Source organism: Cupressus sempervirens, chromosome 9, assembly GCF_028749045.1.
Source record: "Cupressus sempervirens isolate cs-2001-9-10 chromosome 9, ASM2874904v1, whole genome shotgun sequence".
NCBI classification, from domain to species: domain Eukaryota; kingdom Viridiplantae; phylum Streptophyta; class Pinopsida; order Cupressales; family Cupressaceae; genus Cupressus; species Cupressus sempervirens.
In genome coordinates this window covers 351,804,704-351,820,932 of record NC_143126.1, presented here as the reverse complement: position 1 = coordinate 351,820,932, position 16,229 = coordinate 351,804,704, and the positions used below count along the sequence as shown (strand labels likewise).

General features: G+C 36.4%; 1 protein-coding gene across 3 annotated transcripts in view; it reads left to right on the top strand.

Annotated features, from left to right (window-relative positions):
• Positions 1 to 16,229, top strand: part of LOC149538756 (uncharacterized) — a 288,434-nt gene that overhangs the window by 230,511 nt on the left and 41,694 nt on the right. The gene's annotated exons all lie outside the window — the stretch shown is intronic.

Here is a 16,229-nt window from a genome sequence, read left to right as displayed (position 1 = left end):
TTCCATGAAGTTTCTTAATTCTTGGGCTAGTTGTTCCGCCATTGTTTTTCTTCCTCTGGTAGGTCGATACATTTGCATGAAATGGAATCCACAGGATGGCAGGATTATGCTCTGTGACCGCTGTAATGTCCCTGGATATTCTCCTCACAAATTACTTGCAAAACCATTATTAGCATAGCATAACATCAAATATTAGTAAGAAATATAATCTATTCTAAGTTAGTAAGGGGAATTGATCCTAGGATTGCCTCTAGGTCAGGCATCATGTCGTCTTTCCATAGAGCACTAATCCAAGATCTCTTGGATACGAACACCATTATCCAAGCCTACGCATATGCATATGACTGGATTTCAGTATATATACTGCCTATGGGAGATTAGGGAAACCATAAATTCCTTTAATACCCCTCGGATAGGAATCCATCTCTAATGAATATATAGTTCATTTTATATGGTAACCATATTTGCCTAAATTTGGGTATGAACCCTGAGACTATGGTAACCATGACAATCACTGATGGCCCCCCTAAAGATATCAAGATCCATCAATAATGAGCATTACACTCATCCTCTATGGAGTCCCAACCTCATCCCCAAGAATCTCTCTCTAATGAACATTACATTCATCCTCTATAGAATCCAGGATAAGTGATTAAAGATATAATAAATAATTGGTATTGCCATTTTATTAGTTTCCATTTCTAAATGCACCATTTTACATTACTGAATGTTGATAAGAAATGATAGTAATTTTATATATATATAACTTACCTTCTAAAATGCTCAGAAATCTGAAACTGGTTTTCTTTTAAAGAATTAGCGATCTGCTGCTGCTACCTCTCCTTGTTTATTTTTCCTGTTTGTTTCCTCCCCCAAACTTGGCGAAGGTTATTAACATTTATAAGAGGGAGGGAGAGGGAGCCACATTAAAGGTGCAACTGATTGCAGCCTTTGGCTGCAATTCAGTCACACCGTAAGGGTGTGACTGTTCATACTTATATAATTTGTTGCGTGCTGTTTGTTTTAATAATTTTTTTATTTTATTTTTATATTTTAAAGGTGTTGTTCAGTATATATAATATTATATATATTATATAATATTATTTTATGAAAATTTTAATATATTTTAAACAAAAGAAAAACATATTTATATTAAATTACAAACGTACAATTAGTTTTGATATATTAAATTACAAAGGTACAATTTATATTCATAGATATACCCTATTTGAGGGTCATCACACTATACAAGTAAGGTATTATGTCTAGTAATTTCCTGCATATCAAATTTAATATATTTTGTCACAATTGAATTCAAGACTACATATTTGCAATGCAAACTAACATTTTGAGCCACCAATAATGCAAATTGTTTGGAAACATTAATTAGATGCTTGGGTAGTCATTTAGTAAAATAAATTTGGTTAATAACCTTAGAAGAATATTGTAGTAGTATTAGCAAGTTCAGTGTCTGGATTGCACACCAATTGTTTGTTAAAATTCCAATAGTCAAAGTTTGATTTCTTCAATCATATTAAGTGGTGGAATCTTACAATGGTATCAAAGCTATAAGACTTGCCAACTTGTGGGTAAAATTATTACGTTGTAGGCTAGAATTAACAAGACTAATGTTAGACAGGTAGGAATAGCCATACAGGTTTAGTCACATCTGTTCGAAATAGGCAAGATCTTTAGATCAGATTGATATTGAGGACAGTTACTCAATTGACGAGGAGTTTACATTTGAGACAAACTTACAAGTTGAATAGGGTGAACAAGTTGAAGAGGTACATGACACTCAAATGGCTCATAATGAGAATGAACAAGAACGTGAAGTGAGGGAAACCTTGCGGGCTATTAGAGATGGGAAAAATAATATCACTATTGCACTTCAGCAGCTTATAGGTGCTATGCAGTAGTTAGCTCTGCCTCAAATGATAGCACCGAGTCATCACAGTGGAGTTGTTAGTGTGGCAAGATCACCCCAAGCTGCTAGGACCCCCATATGGAACACTGACAAGCCTTTGATGCCCCTTTTTTATGGAGATGAAGAAATAGCACCCCCTGCAACACCAGGTTTACTGCCAGATAATGTTATGGCTATGTACAGTGAATGGGATTTGTTCCCTAATCAGATTAAACAAAATATGACTTTTGTTCAATACATGAATTAGAAAAGGGAGACAAAGAGACCACGGCAAGATAGGAGACCTAGAGCACAAAACAGGGACTTGAAGCACGCCATGAACAAACTATCTCTCCCCATTTTTTGTGGCAGCAGTAAGACATCCGCGAGAGCTTGGATTCGCAAGCTAGACACCTACCTAACACTTAAGCCCATGTGAGAGACAAAAGCCATTAGATTTGCCACAATGCATTTAGAAGAAGCGATATATGATTGGTGGCATCATGGGTTGGTCATCCAGAATCATGGTCTCATTATGTCTTACGAGACTTTTAGCTCTAAGCTGATCACCCGCTTTGATAGGAAGAACATTGAGGTCCATTATAGGTATTTGGCGCAGTTGCGACAGGGTGGATCTCTAGATGACTTCATTGATGACTTTTAGTGCCAGTGGATTTCGGTGATGGTTCTGGATATGTCAGAACAACATAAAGTAATGTTGTTTACTGAGTGTTTACAAGACAGATATAGAGGTTTGGTTAAGGTCGTTAAACCAAACACTTTGGATAATTGCTATTACTATCGCACACGATCTAGACTCACATTTGATACTACAGCCTCCTAAGAAACCTTATAAGGGATCTACTTCCTTCCAAAAGAACAAGAACTAGCATAAGGCTACCCCTCCCAACTTGGACTTTGAGACAAAAATGAACTCAGGAGGAAGAAGCTATGTTTCACTTGTAGAGAGCCATGGACATTGGATCATAAATGCCTTGACAAAGGCAAAATACATTATGTCGAGGTCCTCTCAGAGGGGGAGGATGAATAGTAGGAGAGTAGCAATGTTGATGGCAGCGATGAGGAAGAAAGTGAGGAATGACCACCTAGAGAAAGAAGAAATCTACTCAATGGGGACATGCTCTTCGTTCGAAGGGAGTAGTTAGAGGACAGCGTATTGTGTGTCTTTTAGATATAGGTGCATCACATAACTTCATAAGCACGTGCTGGGTTACAAAAAGAAAGTTACAAATTGATGACATAGCCGAGTTGAAGGTTAGAGTGGTAGGAGGTGAGAGATTGAGGTGCACAAGGAAAGTGTTAGGACTTTCGATTCACTTTGATGACTTTCTTCTTGAGGCATATTTTTATGTGGTCAATTTAGATGGATTAGATGCCATGTTGGGAAGATAGTGGTTGCAGACTATTGGTAGGTACACAATTGATCATGATAAGATGCAACTAGAATTCTTAAAGGTGATCCTCAAGGCTATGCTAGAGGGCGAACCCAGGTTGATTTCAGCCCATAGGATGGAGGCTATTATGAGGCATGATGACATGGAGTGGGCAACACATTGTTTCATTTCCTCTAAGGCTACCTTAGATTTAGGGTAGTAGATTCATATTGACATTTAGCCGGTGCTTGATAAGTACAAGAGGGTTTTTGAGGATATACCTCCAGGCATTCCCCCAGAGAGAGGGTTTGAACATATCATTGAGTTAGAGGAGGGCACCAAACCTGTCATCGCTACACCTTATCGTCATTCTAGGCACTATAAAGAGGAAATAGAAAGGACGATTATGAAACTCTTAGACATGGGACACATCAGACCTAGCTCCAATCCCTTCGCTTCTTCAATCATATTGGTGAAGAAGGATGACACGTTTCGCATTTGTATTGATTACTATGTTCTCAACAAGAGGACCATCAAGAATAGGTACCCTATTCCTCGCATTGATGAGTTATTGGATAAACTACATATGACAGTTTATTTCTCGAAGATAGACTTCAGATCTAGATACCATCAAATACGAGTTCGCGAGGAGGATGTGCATAAGACGACTTTCCGATGTCACTATGGACACTACGAGTTTTAGGTTATGCCATTTGGACTCACTAATGCACCAGCTACATTTTAGTCATGTATGAACCATATTTTTAGAAAACAACTACGAAAGAGAGTGTTAGTATTTTTATATGATATCCTGATTTTTAGCAGATTTTGGGATGAGCAACTGCAACACCTAGATGAGGTACTTCGTATTATAGAGGAGCACTCATTGTTTGTGAAGGAGTCAAAGTGTGAGTTTGGATTGACCAAGATTCTTTACCTTGGTCATGTGATTGGTGTAGATGGGGTGAAGGTACTCCAGCAAAAGATTCAGGCAATCCTAGATTGACCACCACTTGAGGAACGTATCAGATTTGAGGGGCTTCCTTGGTCTTTGCTCTTATTACAGGAGGTTCACTAGAGGCTTCTCACTAACAGCGGCTCCCCTCACCGATCTTACATGGAAGGGAGCATTCAAGTGGATAGATGATGCAGAAGTGACCTTTGATAAGCTCAAGAAGGTGATGAGCACATGCCCAGTTTTGGCACTGCTCGATTTCTCTCACCCTTTTTTAATAGAGTGTGATTCTTCAGGGAGTGGAGTTGGCGCAGTTTTGATGCAGGATAGGTATCTGATAGCTTATGAGAGCAAGAAGCTCAAGGATGGTGAGAGACTGTACTCCACCTATGACAAGGAAATGTTGGCCATTATGCACACTTTAGCCAAGTTTAGATAGTACTTGGTGGGTGGCAAATTCACATTTAAGAAGAACCGCAACAGTTTACGATACTTCTTAGAACAAAAGGATCTAAATAAAAGAAAACAAAAATGGGTCAGCAAGATTCAAGCCTATGATTTTGACATCAAGTATGTCAAGGGTAAGAACAATGTATTTGTTGATGTGCTTTCTAGGAGACCTTCAATAGTAGAATGTTGTGTCATTTTTGAGATATCAACAGGTTGGAAGTCCCAATTGCTGGTTGAGTATTCTACGAATACTCAAGGATGTCAGATTATGGATAGACAACTTCAAGATAATAGGTACACGATAATCCATGATGTGATTTTTTTATAAGGATAAGATCTACATCATAGCAGAATCTAAACTCAAAGGAAAGATTATGGAAACTCTTCATGATGCACCATCAATCAGACAGCCAGGTTTCTTCAAAACTTATAAACAAGTCAAGGAAAGTTTTTCATGGAAGGGCCTCAAGGACAATGTCCTCCAACTTATCATAGGATGTTGGACTTGTTAGCAAAACAAGTCAAAGCACGAGTTTTCGGCCGGATTATTACAGCCTCTTCCTATTCCAGCACAAAAATGGGAGAGTATCTTCATGGACTTTATTATAGTGTTGCCGAGGGTGCAAGGCAAAGATTCCATTTTTGTGGTGGTGGACAAATTGACTAAGTTTGCTCAGTTTTTTGCTATAGCGGCAAATTAGTTGGCCTCTTAGGTACCTGAGTTATTTTTGTTGAGAGGTTTTTCGTCTACATGGTCTTCCTTGAACTATTATGAGCGACAAGGACAGCAAGTGTCTCAACACCTTTTGGTAGAAACTATTCAGATTAGCAAGTACGGAGTTGACACCTAGCATGAGTTACCACCCCCAGACAGATGAGCAAAATGAGATAGTAAACAAATGGGTGGAGGGTTATCTCCGGAACTATGTAGCAGGACAGCAGAGAGCTTGGGTTAAATGGTTATATCTAGGGGAGTATTGCTACAACTCCTACCACATGTCCATCTGGATGACTTCATTTCGAGCTCTTTATGGCAGCAAGCCTCTATTGTTCGTAGATCTGGCTTTGTAGGACAATAGGGCATCACTAGCTAGGGATTGGATATAGGATCAATGAGACATTCTCAAATCTCTTCGAGAGAACATTCTACAGACTCAGACTCAACAAAAAATGTATGCTGATTGCCATTGAATAGAGCGGAGTTTTGAGTTCGTTGACATGGTTTATCTTCGTCTCCAACCTTACAGGCAGAGCCCCTTGAAGAAGAATGGGTTTGAAAAACTTTAGCCTAGATTTTATGGTCTCTCGTATTATTTGGAGGGTTGGGGAGGTTGTTTATGAGTTGAACTTGCCAGATGACAACAAAATTCATAACGTTTTTCACGTTTCTTGCTTCAAGAAAGTTATTGGTCAACATGTAGTACCTCCATTAGATTACCCCCACTTGATGTGGAAGGGAAGCTTGTATTAGTTCCAACAAAGGTGATAGAGTTTAGAGAAAGGAAGTTACGTAATAGGTCGATCAAGTAGTATCTAATTCATTGGAAGGATTTGACATACAAAGATTGCACTTGGGAAGGCGAATCAATCCTGAAGCATCCGACACTGAGATTGCTTGAGAGTAAGCAATCCTAGGGAGGACTGTAATGTCCCCTTCTTCGCACTAGATCTAAGGGCGCCTTGTTGGTCTATCTTTCAATCTGGATAGGCTAGTGACATTTATTTTGAGGATGTCATCCAATCACAGGAGTCAATTTGGTTTCATTGGGGGAGATATTTAAGTGGGAACTCCTAAGGTTAAGTTTTTATTTTACTAAGTTCATTTATGTAGTACTTTATCATTTAAAGTTACTTTATGACAAAAATGACTTAAGTAACTAAAAGACAAAATAGGCTTTTATCCCACATTGCCTAATTGTTCGCATCTCCCCTGACATTGAGGTTATAAAAGCAAGTATTTGTATTGGGATTTGCACCATGCTATATGATATTGATAAAATACAAATAAGTTGCTTAAATGTGACTGTGCTCTCTTAAGGACAAAACCCCTTAAGAAGTTTGGAAGGCTGGACGTAGCCCCAGTATTCCTTGTGAGATTACAACAAGTTTAGGTATGGAAAGTACAACATAATAGTGTTCCATTAGTTCCCACATTCGATAATATTGGTTGACAGTATTGGTGCATTATTTACATAGTAGTTGATTGTCAGTAGTTGTGCATGATTTCTACATAATAGCTAGAAGACAGTATGAAGTCTTATGAGACTTACGACAGATAGTAGAGCATAAGCATTTGAAGTTAATGGTTTCCTGAGCCGAGTCTTGGTGTGCAAGTAGCAGCAGCAGATAGAAGTAGCTCGGTAGATAGGGAAGATCGTCCACCCTCCGAAATGTGGCAATGGTGACCATCCAAGTATTACGATGACATACAACAGAGTTATGTTGGAGAATACAGCAGGAGTATGTTGGAGAATAGCTACTGTATAGCTACGTGGGAAAGCGAACTATCACATTTCTATGAATCCTATTCAACTAGCGGTGAGTTCATTGACTCCAGTATTGGATGTCTACAGGATAGAGCATATAGAGGTAGCAGGTCGGGTAGTGTTTCTAGGCAGCATTGGGAACCAAGATAGGGAGTAGTTAGTAGCGGTTTCAACAAGGAACACAATGCGTTAACCGTTGGCATGCCTAACTCCCAATAACGGCAGACTCCTGTGGGTGAAATTGGGTGTGTATCTATCCCACCAGTTTGTATAATCAACTTGCTTGTGTTTTATGATATCTTCCTATACGAGTAGGGTATTTTGTCTAGTAATTTCCTGCATATTAGATTTAATATATTCTGTCACTGTTGAATTTGTGAGGCCTCACCCCGACCCATCGTAGTATAGTTGATACATTATTATTTTGATACTCATGACTCGATATGTCGGGACACTATTTGATGCACTGAACATTATTATGCTATTTTATGATGTGTGATGTTTAACTTTCAGATATTTTATTTCATCATTTAATGCTTTATGAACATGTATAATGATGAAGTAAATGAATGCAGAACTAACACTCTGATTATGCATTTTTTTTAAATGGTCAAATATGAGTAGAATGAGATGAACAATTGATTATTAGAAAAATGGATGTTTTTAATTTACACGATTTACCTAATACGTAATTTACATTTATGCATGTTATTTCTTGAGCTACTGATGTATGCAATGAGTGTGCAGGATAGTTAGCCAGGAAATCTAATGGAAAGACGGAACTGAACCCCTTGCTAATTTGTGCTATTTTTGCATTGTCTTTTCTTGAAGGTTGTTATTGGGTCTTACTATTCTCCTAACTTTTGTTTGGGTCCTATTAAGTCTTTAAGGCCTAAAAACATTAAATTTAAGTACTCTAGGGGTAAGGGTATGGGTTGCGAGTACTTTCCACCCCCTTAGCCTCTTTGGTTGACTTTTAGGGTCACTCAAAAACCCTACTTTTGGTTGACTGCGAAAATTGATTTGTCTCCTTCATGAGTTGGTGACTCCAACTCCACCTTGGGGTTACCTAAAGTCTAGTTGAGTTAAGATCATATTTAGAGGCATTTTGGAGAAGTTTTGGGTTGTTAACCAATCTCTAGTTTTTAGAGAGAAGTTGGAAGATTGAAGGAAAGGAAGGATAAGCTCTCCTCAACTTGTTATTTTATCATAACTTTTTGTGAAGGTAGGGTTCTTCACTCTTTGGATCATGTTCTTCATATTGTTCATGCTTTGATTCATGCATAAGGCATTGTGTTGTTTTTTGGATTGCTTGTATGTGTGTTGAGGTTGTTTGGGAGGGATCTTAACTTGTTCTTGAGTGTCATTCTTATGCTTTGCTTTGAAATTTTGAGGAGATTTCATAGGGATTGTTTTGGCATTACTCACCCTTGGATAGGAAAAAAGTGGCCATGTATGGGGGAAGGGCCTTAGTTGGACCTCAATAGTGTAAGTCTCCTCTCATGGTGAGAAGAGGGAAAGAGGGTAGGGTGTATGGGCTCCTACTTGTCATCACATACCTTGTATGAAAATTTGAATTCTTGAAGAAGGGAAAGAATGAAAACCTTTGTTATATTGGCCTCGAAAGGGCATTTGTAGAAGAACGGAAGTTCTTGAGTTTTAGCCCCGAAAGGGCTATGTTATGGTATGGTGATTGATGTCTCCTATTGAAAAAATCCACCTCCCCCCTAGTTTGGTTCAATGTTGAACCTATTGTGCAAAACCAGGTTGGGGATGCATGCTTGAATTGTTCATCATATTATGTTGTTTTACCTCCGGGTCGGTTCTTGTCTTTTCCATGATTCCCTTGATGCATTGAAGATATTGGAAAAGATCTCTTGTGAAAGACCTAGAAGAGAATTCAATTGAATTGTAACATTATGCAAAATGTATTTAAACTTTGATGTATTGGCAAGGATGTCGGGTTTTCTTACTGGTCCTTTCCCGATGGAGTAGATTAATAAAGAGAAAAGGTTGAAAAACTTTCTTGCATTGTAGCCAATGTTATTTCAGTTCTTACATATGTGCATTGATGAGTAGATAGAATGATGATGATCAATTACATATTTACAAGTTCAATCTTGCTAAAGAAGGAAACTATATTATGTTGAGATTCTCAATTCAATCCGTGCTTAATTGGAAATAGAACAAATCTTGTATTATTGCTTAAACACATTATTCGAATTCTTGGCATTTTGGCAAATTCAATTTGAAAGGAGTAAGATAGCATACACTTCCTTGTATTAAAATGTATGAAAAAAAAAAATTATGCCTCTTAGAAAGTTAGGCTAGTTAGAAAATTTTCACACTTCAAAAATAAATCAACACTTAGAAAGGAATTGGCTTGACAAAAAAAAGCGCACCTACAGGAGCATTTTGCTCTCTGGATTTTGTATGAGCATGTGATTTCAATTCTATTTGATGACAGAGAATATTCTCTCCTTGATTCTCTTTGTGACCTTTTGTGTAATTCAAAAATCAAATGAAATAACATAAAGAAATAAAAATATAAAAATATCCTGTCTATCCTAACCACTTAACTTTATGCACTAACTACTCCCCCCCATCCTATAAAACTTTCTAATCCTTATTCCCATCCTTCTTGGTGCTGGAAACTAAAGAATATTAAAAAAAATCTGCATCTACCATGTACCCTCAAACCTTGTCTTGTCATGGGGTACCAAAGACCAATGGGAGGTGAGCAGTTTTTTTGGCATTAACATCTATTTTGTCCCAGCTTACCTTTTTGCCTTGTATCCTCCTTGTCCTAGCACTAAGTCTTCAAGACTTGCTGCCACCCATTAATACCCTGCAGTCATGTCAGTTTGAAGGTTGGGGCAGTTCTGATATTATTATGTTTACCTTTGTATCTTGGTTGGCCATTGGTCTTAACTCCCCTCTTCCCTCACACCATGCGCATCACTGCCAGCAGTTATGAGTCTGGGTCTGCGCGCTGCCTCATCCCAGCTGGGCTTGTGCTTGGAACACGCGCCTATGCTTGGGGAATAGAATTGCCACATGGGCAGGGAGGTGGGTGGGGAGTAGTTTAGGTTGTCTTCAAGTTAGTAAATTAGTTTTAGTCAAATGATAGTTAGTTTATATTAAACTTAGCTTGGGTTAGTGTTAGGTAAGTTCATATGTTAGTATTAAGGTTGTCTAAATGTTAAGTTGATTAGTGTTATGCATGTTGTAAGTTAAATGTTTTTTTTTATATACATGTTAGTTTTAGTATATTTTATTTTATGTAAAGTTTTTTAATTTAAGGTAGTTTAGATTATGTTAGCATGATTAGTTTGGATTTTATTTTTATTTAACTTAGTAGTACTATTAATTTAAAATAGATCTTAATATCAACAAAAATTGCTAGTAGAATAACGATATAGTAAAAGTTTGTTTAATAACGCGATAAACTTTATCTTACAAACAGGTTCTTTTTCGATTAATTAGACATACATCACTTGAATGGGTGTTCGAATAAATGAATTTACCGTTAATAGATATTTTGTTTACTTTAATGATAATTTATTGATTTATGTAATAGGACTTAAATCGCTTTTAATTATGTTTTACTATTGTTCTAAGAATGTAAGATTTTTACGGTAATTAAAAGTAGACAACTTGAGGTCCTTTTAAATTAGTTGGAAAAATTTAATTAATTGATTTTAACAATGAACGTTTGTCACCCTATTCCTTTTGGGGCTTTCAACTGAGTCGTAGCTTTAATAGTTTGATCAGAGACCTTGTATCTGCCTTGAATGTAATTTAGTTTTTTCATCATTTTTGAACTTATCATCTTAGGGAATTTGAGTTTAATTATTACATTTAAAATTAAAAAAAATTGGTGTGTTTTGCCCTATATTTTGGGCATGACAGAATTTGAGACTACATATTTGCAATGCAAACTAACGTTTTGAGCAACCAATAATGCAAATCCTTTGCAAACATTAATTAGATGCTTGGGTAGTCATTTATTAAAATAAATTTGGTTAATAACCTTAGAAGAATATTGCAGTAGTATTAGCAAGTTCAGCATCTGGATTGCACACCAACTATTTGTTAAAATTCCAAGAGTTAGAATTTGATTTCTTCAATTAGATTAACGGTGGAATTTTATAGAAATTGAGATCTGAATCATAAACCAAGCATGGGTGAAAATGAACAAGACTCCTCTTTCAATGCTCAAAAGTGACTCTTCAATTGCCTTCTGTGTTTTTGTCTTATTCTTCTTTGTCAATTTGACCATTTTATAATTTTGCATTAAGCTCCCTTAAGCCAAAATTAATATTTTATGGATTGGACTTCAGGACTTCTAACGTCCCAAAAAAGGGATATCGTAGGTTATGATATCCGCAACATTCTGAAATGAGTTATGATTTTTAATTTTAATAAGGAGTTCACATACCTTGTCCCGTGTACATAATTTGCATTTTTGTAACAAAGCAAAAAGGTTGTGATGATTGAGGAGCTAGACATCACCACGCCATCCATCCACCATGTAGACAATATTTTTATGATGTCATTTTTGAGTGACCTCCTTGATCACTTTAAAATTTGTAATGTCCCCAATTTTGTCGGCATTCGAGTTTCAGGGATTATCCTATTATTGTGATCCTTGTAGGCTAATTATTGTGGATAAAGGGTCTTCTGTGGCAGTGGCTTGGCTTGGGAGGGACTTATCTTCTCTACATCTCAGTAAGCTATAGGTTGGTCTTCATTTGGCTCAGATCAAGGTTCATTTGGGCTTAGTTTTGTGTCCTTGCTATTTGTGATAAGTTGGTGTTCATCAAGATGGACCCTTTCTAGTTTTGGAAAGTGCATTTGGTCACATGGAAAAATAATAGGTATGATTTCAATTTCAGACGACATTAAAATGATGAGTATTTTGGGAGTTATTATATTTTTAGTGGCCAAATTATTATTAATTATTAAATGGCTTATTATAAAGTTATAATTTAACTTTATAATTTCACTTAAGTTGAGAGCTGAGTTATCGTTGGAAAGTGTCATTTATTAATTAGTTAAGCCAAGTCAAGTGAGAGAATCTAATGGAAGCTTCTAATTAATGTTGTGTAGTGAAGCTTCTTGAGTGAAGTTACATTTTGGCAACAAAAGGGAATCTAGGGGTTATAAATACAAGCTCATTTCATTGGGAAAAGCATGCTTGAATATATATTTGTTTTGTTGGCTTTGTGGCTTTTCCCGAGTTCTGAATTGAGAACCTTTGCTGAAGTATAAGGGTTTCTAAGTTTCCGAAGATTGTCTGAAGTCACTGCTGATGTATGGTGATTTCATTGGTGAAATTTTGTCTGTGGTTATCTGTGTCTAGGAGATTGGCATTATCATTTTGAGAATTTTTTATTTGGTGTTTGCAAATTATGCTGAGGTATATAATTTGCATTGCTCTCTTACTGTAAATCTGTGTCTACGGAGAAGTTGTTATTGATTTTAGCATTTGAAATTGGTGAAAGTAATTAATTGCATTTATTCTGCAAAGTCTGAATATATATGGGAAGGTGCGATTTATGCCATCATTATTCCAGTGGCCACGTTGAGCTGCTGTAAGGGATTTGGTATCTACTGCTGGGAAATCAAATTTTGTTTTTGAAGGAGCACTGAATATCATGTTGGGGACAGCATTATAAGTTCTGGTATAAGTCCTAACCCGTAGTATCAATTGGGGAGTTGGACAACATTTAAACTGGGCCTGCGGATTGATAATGGCCACGTGAATGACCTAACCACAGCCCGTGGGTGAATGCTGTGTCTGCATACTGGTGACGGCAGGTGTTGGGGAAGTGCATAGGCTGCAGTTGAGTTGGTTCTGCTTCCAGCTTGCTGCAATTTCATTAGAGGGTAATTCGCATGTGAGTTGGTGTTTGCTGGCTGCCTGTGTTCTGGAAACATTTTGATTTGGCATTTGGGACCCTGGACGTGACTCCCCCATTGAGCATTGCAAATCGTTTTTCAAACCAGGTTCATTCATTATAGTATTTTCTGGTTATGTAAGCAAATTAATAGATCTTTGCATACCTCAATGTGAATTCTGAGAAAGTGTTATTTTCTTCAAAGCAATATTGTCATACAAATTTGGAAAAACATAGAAAACTGAAATAATGTTAACAAAGACAAGAGAAATTAGATTGCATTTTCAGTAATCCCAACAGAGGACAGTTTGGTATTTTAAAAAATCTCACCATAACATGTTGGCTCTATGAGGGATTGATGACTTGACGCTTGGTTAAACCCACCTGTCATCTTGTAGTCACCTTCATAATATACATTGTATTCAGATAGTGTTCAAGCTGCATTCACATACTCTGCATTCATACATCCATTAACTTGCATCTATATATCCATGATAGATCATACCATATTTGCATTTTGTCATGCACATATGCACAACAGTCACAAACTGTCATTCCTATATGCATAATAGTGTCATCACCCTATCAAACATATATGCATAACAGGTCAATGTCCCTTTTGCTCGCACATTCTGTCATGCATAACAAATATCTTTTTTTTTTTTTTTGTATAATCATGTCAAGCTATAAGTCATATCCACTTGCAGTACATATTGCACTGTCTTGCACATAATCATATCACAATCACATTTACCTTATTATTATAGAGATCAAATCACACGTATAATTCTCAATGCCCAGCATATAAAACAAGTGTGAGGGAATGATTAATATGATAATCAGTTAAACAATCGATTAACATAGTAATTATTTAATGATTATTATGGCAATAATGGAGTTAACGGAGCGTCTCTTTACACAAGCCTCTTCTTTGAAATCACAGATATATTATGACGATCGTATCATTTGATCAAGGTATGAGTTGGAGATAAACTTATTTATTTGTTATCCTGAAGAATCACTCTGTAATAGAGCATATTGCCTTTGGCATCCCTTTTGGTGCAAATGTATAAAGCTACAATTGGAAACGACATCATAAAAGCATACTGTTATTGTCATATCAAACACAACCCTATAAGCATTATTCAGAGCATACATTGAAGGATATATCAGAGACGGCCTGTATAAGTTGCATATTCTTAATCACAGATTAGATACAACAAGCAGTACTAGGTATTGAGATTTCCCCTAGTCATTGCATAATTCTTATATATCAGAAATAACATACATCATTGTAATATTGATTGTTATGCAATAATAATTAGTTGTAGATAAACTAAACTTTACTCAGATTGCATGTGCATTTGGAATTAAATTCCATTGAATAAAAGAAGTGTATAGCATATGCATTTGGATTTATTCCTCAATTAATTCTTACTTAAATAGCAGAACCATTAAGAAATTGTCTTTCTATTCATTATATTGTGGATAATTCAGGAGTGTACCATAACATAGAAAAAGGGGGATATCATAGCAGTCATGGTCCTCAAGTGCAAACAGAATTGGGTGAAGACATAACATGCCGAGGCATACTGGGCTCTCTTCATCGTCATACATCCAAAGCATGTTGGTCTCCCTTTCATCTATTGCAAGTATGATAGAGCCTAGACCTGACCTACACACATGCCACAAACCTTATTTATGCCTAGACACACATGGACCATAACCATCATTGGAAGCTACGGGGCAGAATAGGGAGATGCAGGAACAAGCAGATAGTTCATGTGCTGATATTTTGTACTTCAACAACATTCATTTCAATGTGGCATATTGAGAAAATTTGGTTATTACATTTTCAGCTGTGGGAAAAAGGGTCAAATTTTAGGCTAAATTTATGTTGATCAATTTATAATTTTATAGTAATTTATGTTGAAGTTAAGCTATTATTGTGTTTGAAATATGAAATTCTGTACTTCCATTTTGTCTTTAAATTTAAGCTATTTTGTGTTTAAAACCTAATTATTTTAATTTTTACTGTCACTTTGTCCTTGTAGATTGCTTACAAATGTAACATGAGTAGAAAAATGTAATGTCCACCCCGGAAGTGGCTTGTTTCAAAGACTTATAGTTCCAGAATTCTGATTTTTTTCCTTGTGGTTTTTATATTTTTTGGTTTTTTTTTTTTTCAGATTGTATAAAATTTCAATTACTTGAAAGGAAAGAGTAAGCCAAATACTGAAAACTACATCCAAATTCAAAGCTAATGCAATACTATCCAAATCAGATTTTTTTTTGAGTTTTCCCAGAAACATATATGACCATACCAGGTGAAATGACTGGAAGATATCTGTAATACAAGAAAAGTGGTAATTTCTTCTTCCTTCAACTTCAGATTTATCTGCAACACCTGCAAAACCCCAATATTGGGGTTATATGTTCAGTCCAATCTCGTACGTCCAAAGGTTTTGCTCCCCGGGAATATTACACAGGTTAGCAGTTGATGATATGCACTGATGGTTTGAAAAATAACTCCAATAAGGTAGTATAAGAAACCTCACATTGTTTACTGAGGATGATATTCTTTATTCTGAGAGGCTATGACTGGAGAATATGTGTGCAATAGGAGATCTAGGACTGGATGGCATTGGTTAGGTTTGAGTAGCCATCATCGCCATCTGCTAGCAGGATGGAGCTTGAGCCACAACCTTCTATGCCAAGGGAGGATTGCAACAGACTCCAAGGTTTCACTAGATTATGGAAGAGAAAGATATAAAATGTTGCATTTTCATTTTGTAAGATGTGATATTATCTTAAAATTCATAATAGCTGTCAGCAATTTATTATATCAGTCATTAGAGTTCTGCATGATGATTTGATTTTGTAACTCAATTAGTATTCAAATAAATCAAATTAAATAGAAACATATGTTTGTACATTTACAGACACGTTGGATAAATATTGTCATTCAATTTTGCAAAAAAACTTGTGTTTCTAAAGAAATTTTAGTAATTCTTTTAGTTGCCGAGTTTTTGCCAAGTCATTTTTTTGTGTGTTGAATAAGTTTTGGCTGACTGAGTCTGCGAGCTATGAGTCCATGATCTGGTGTGGGTCAGGAGACTCCCAATTTTTGAAACT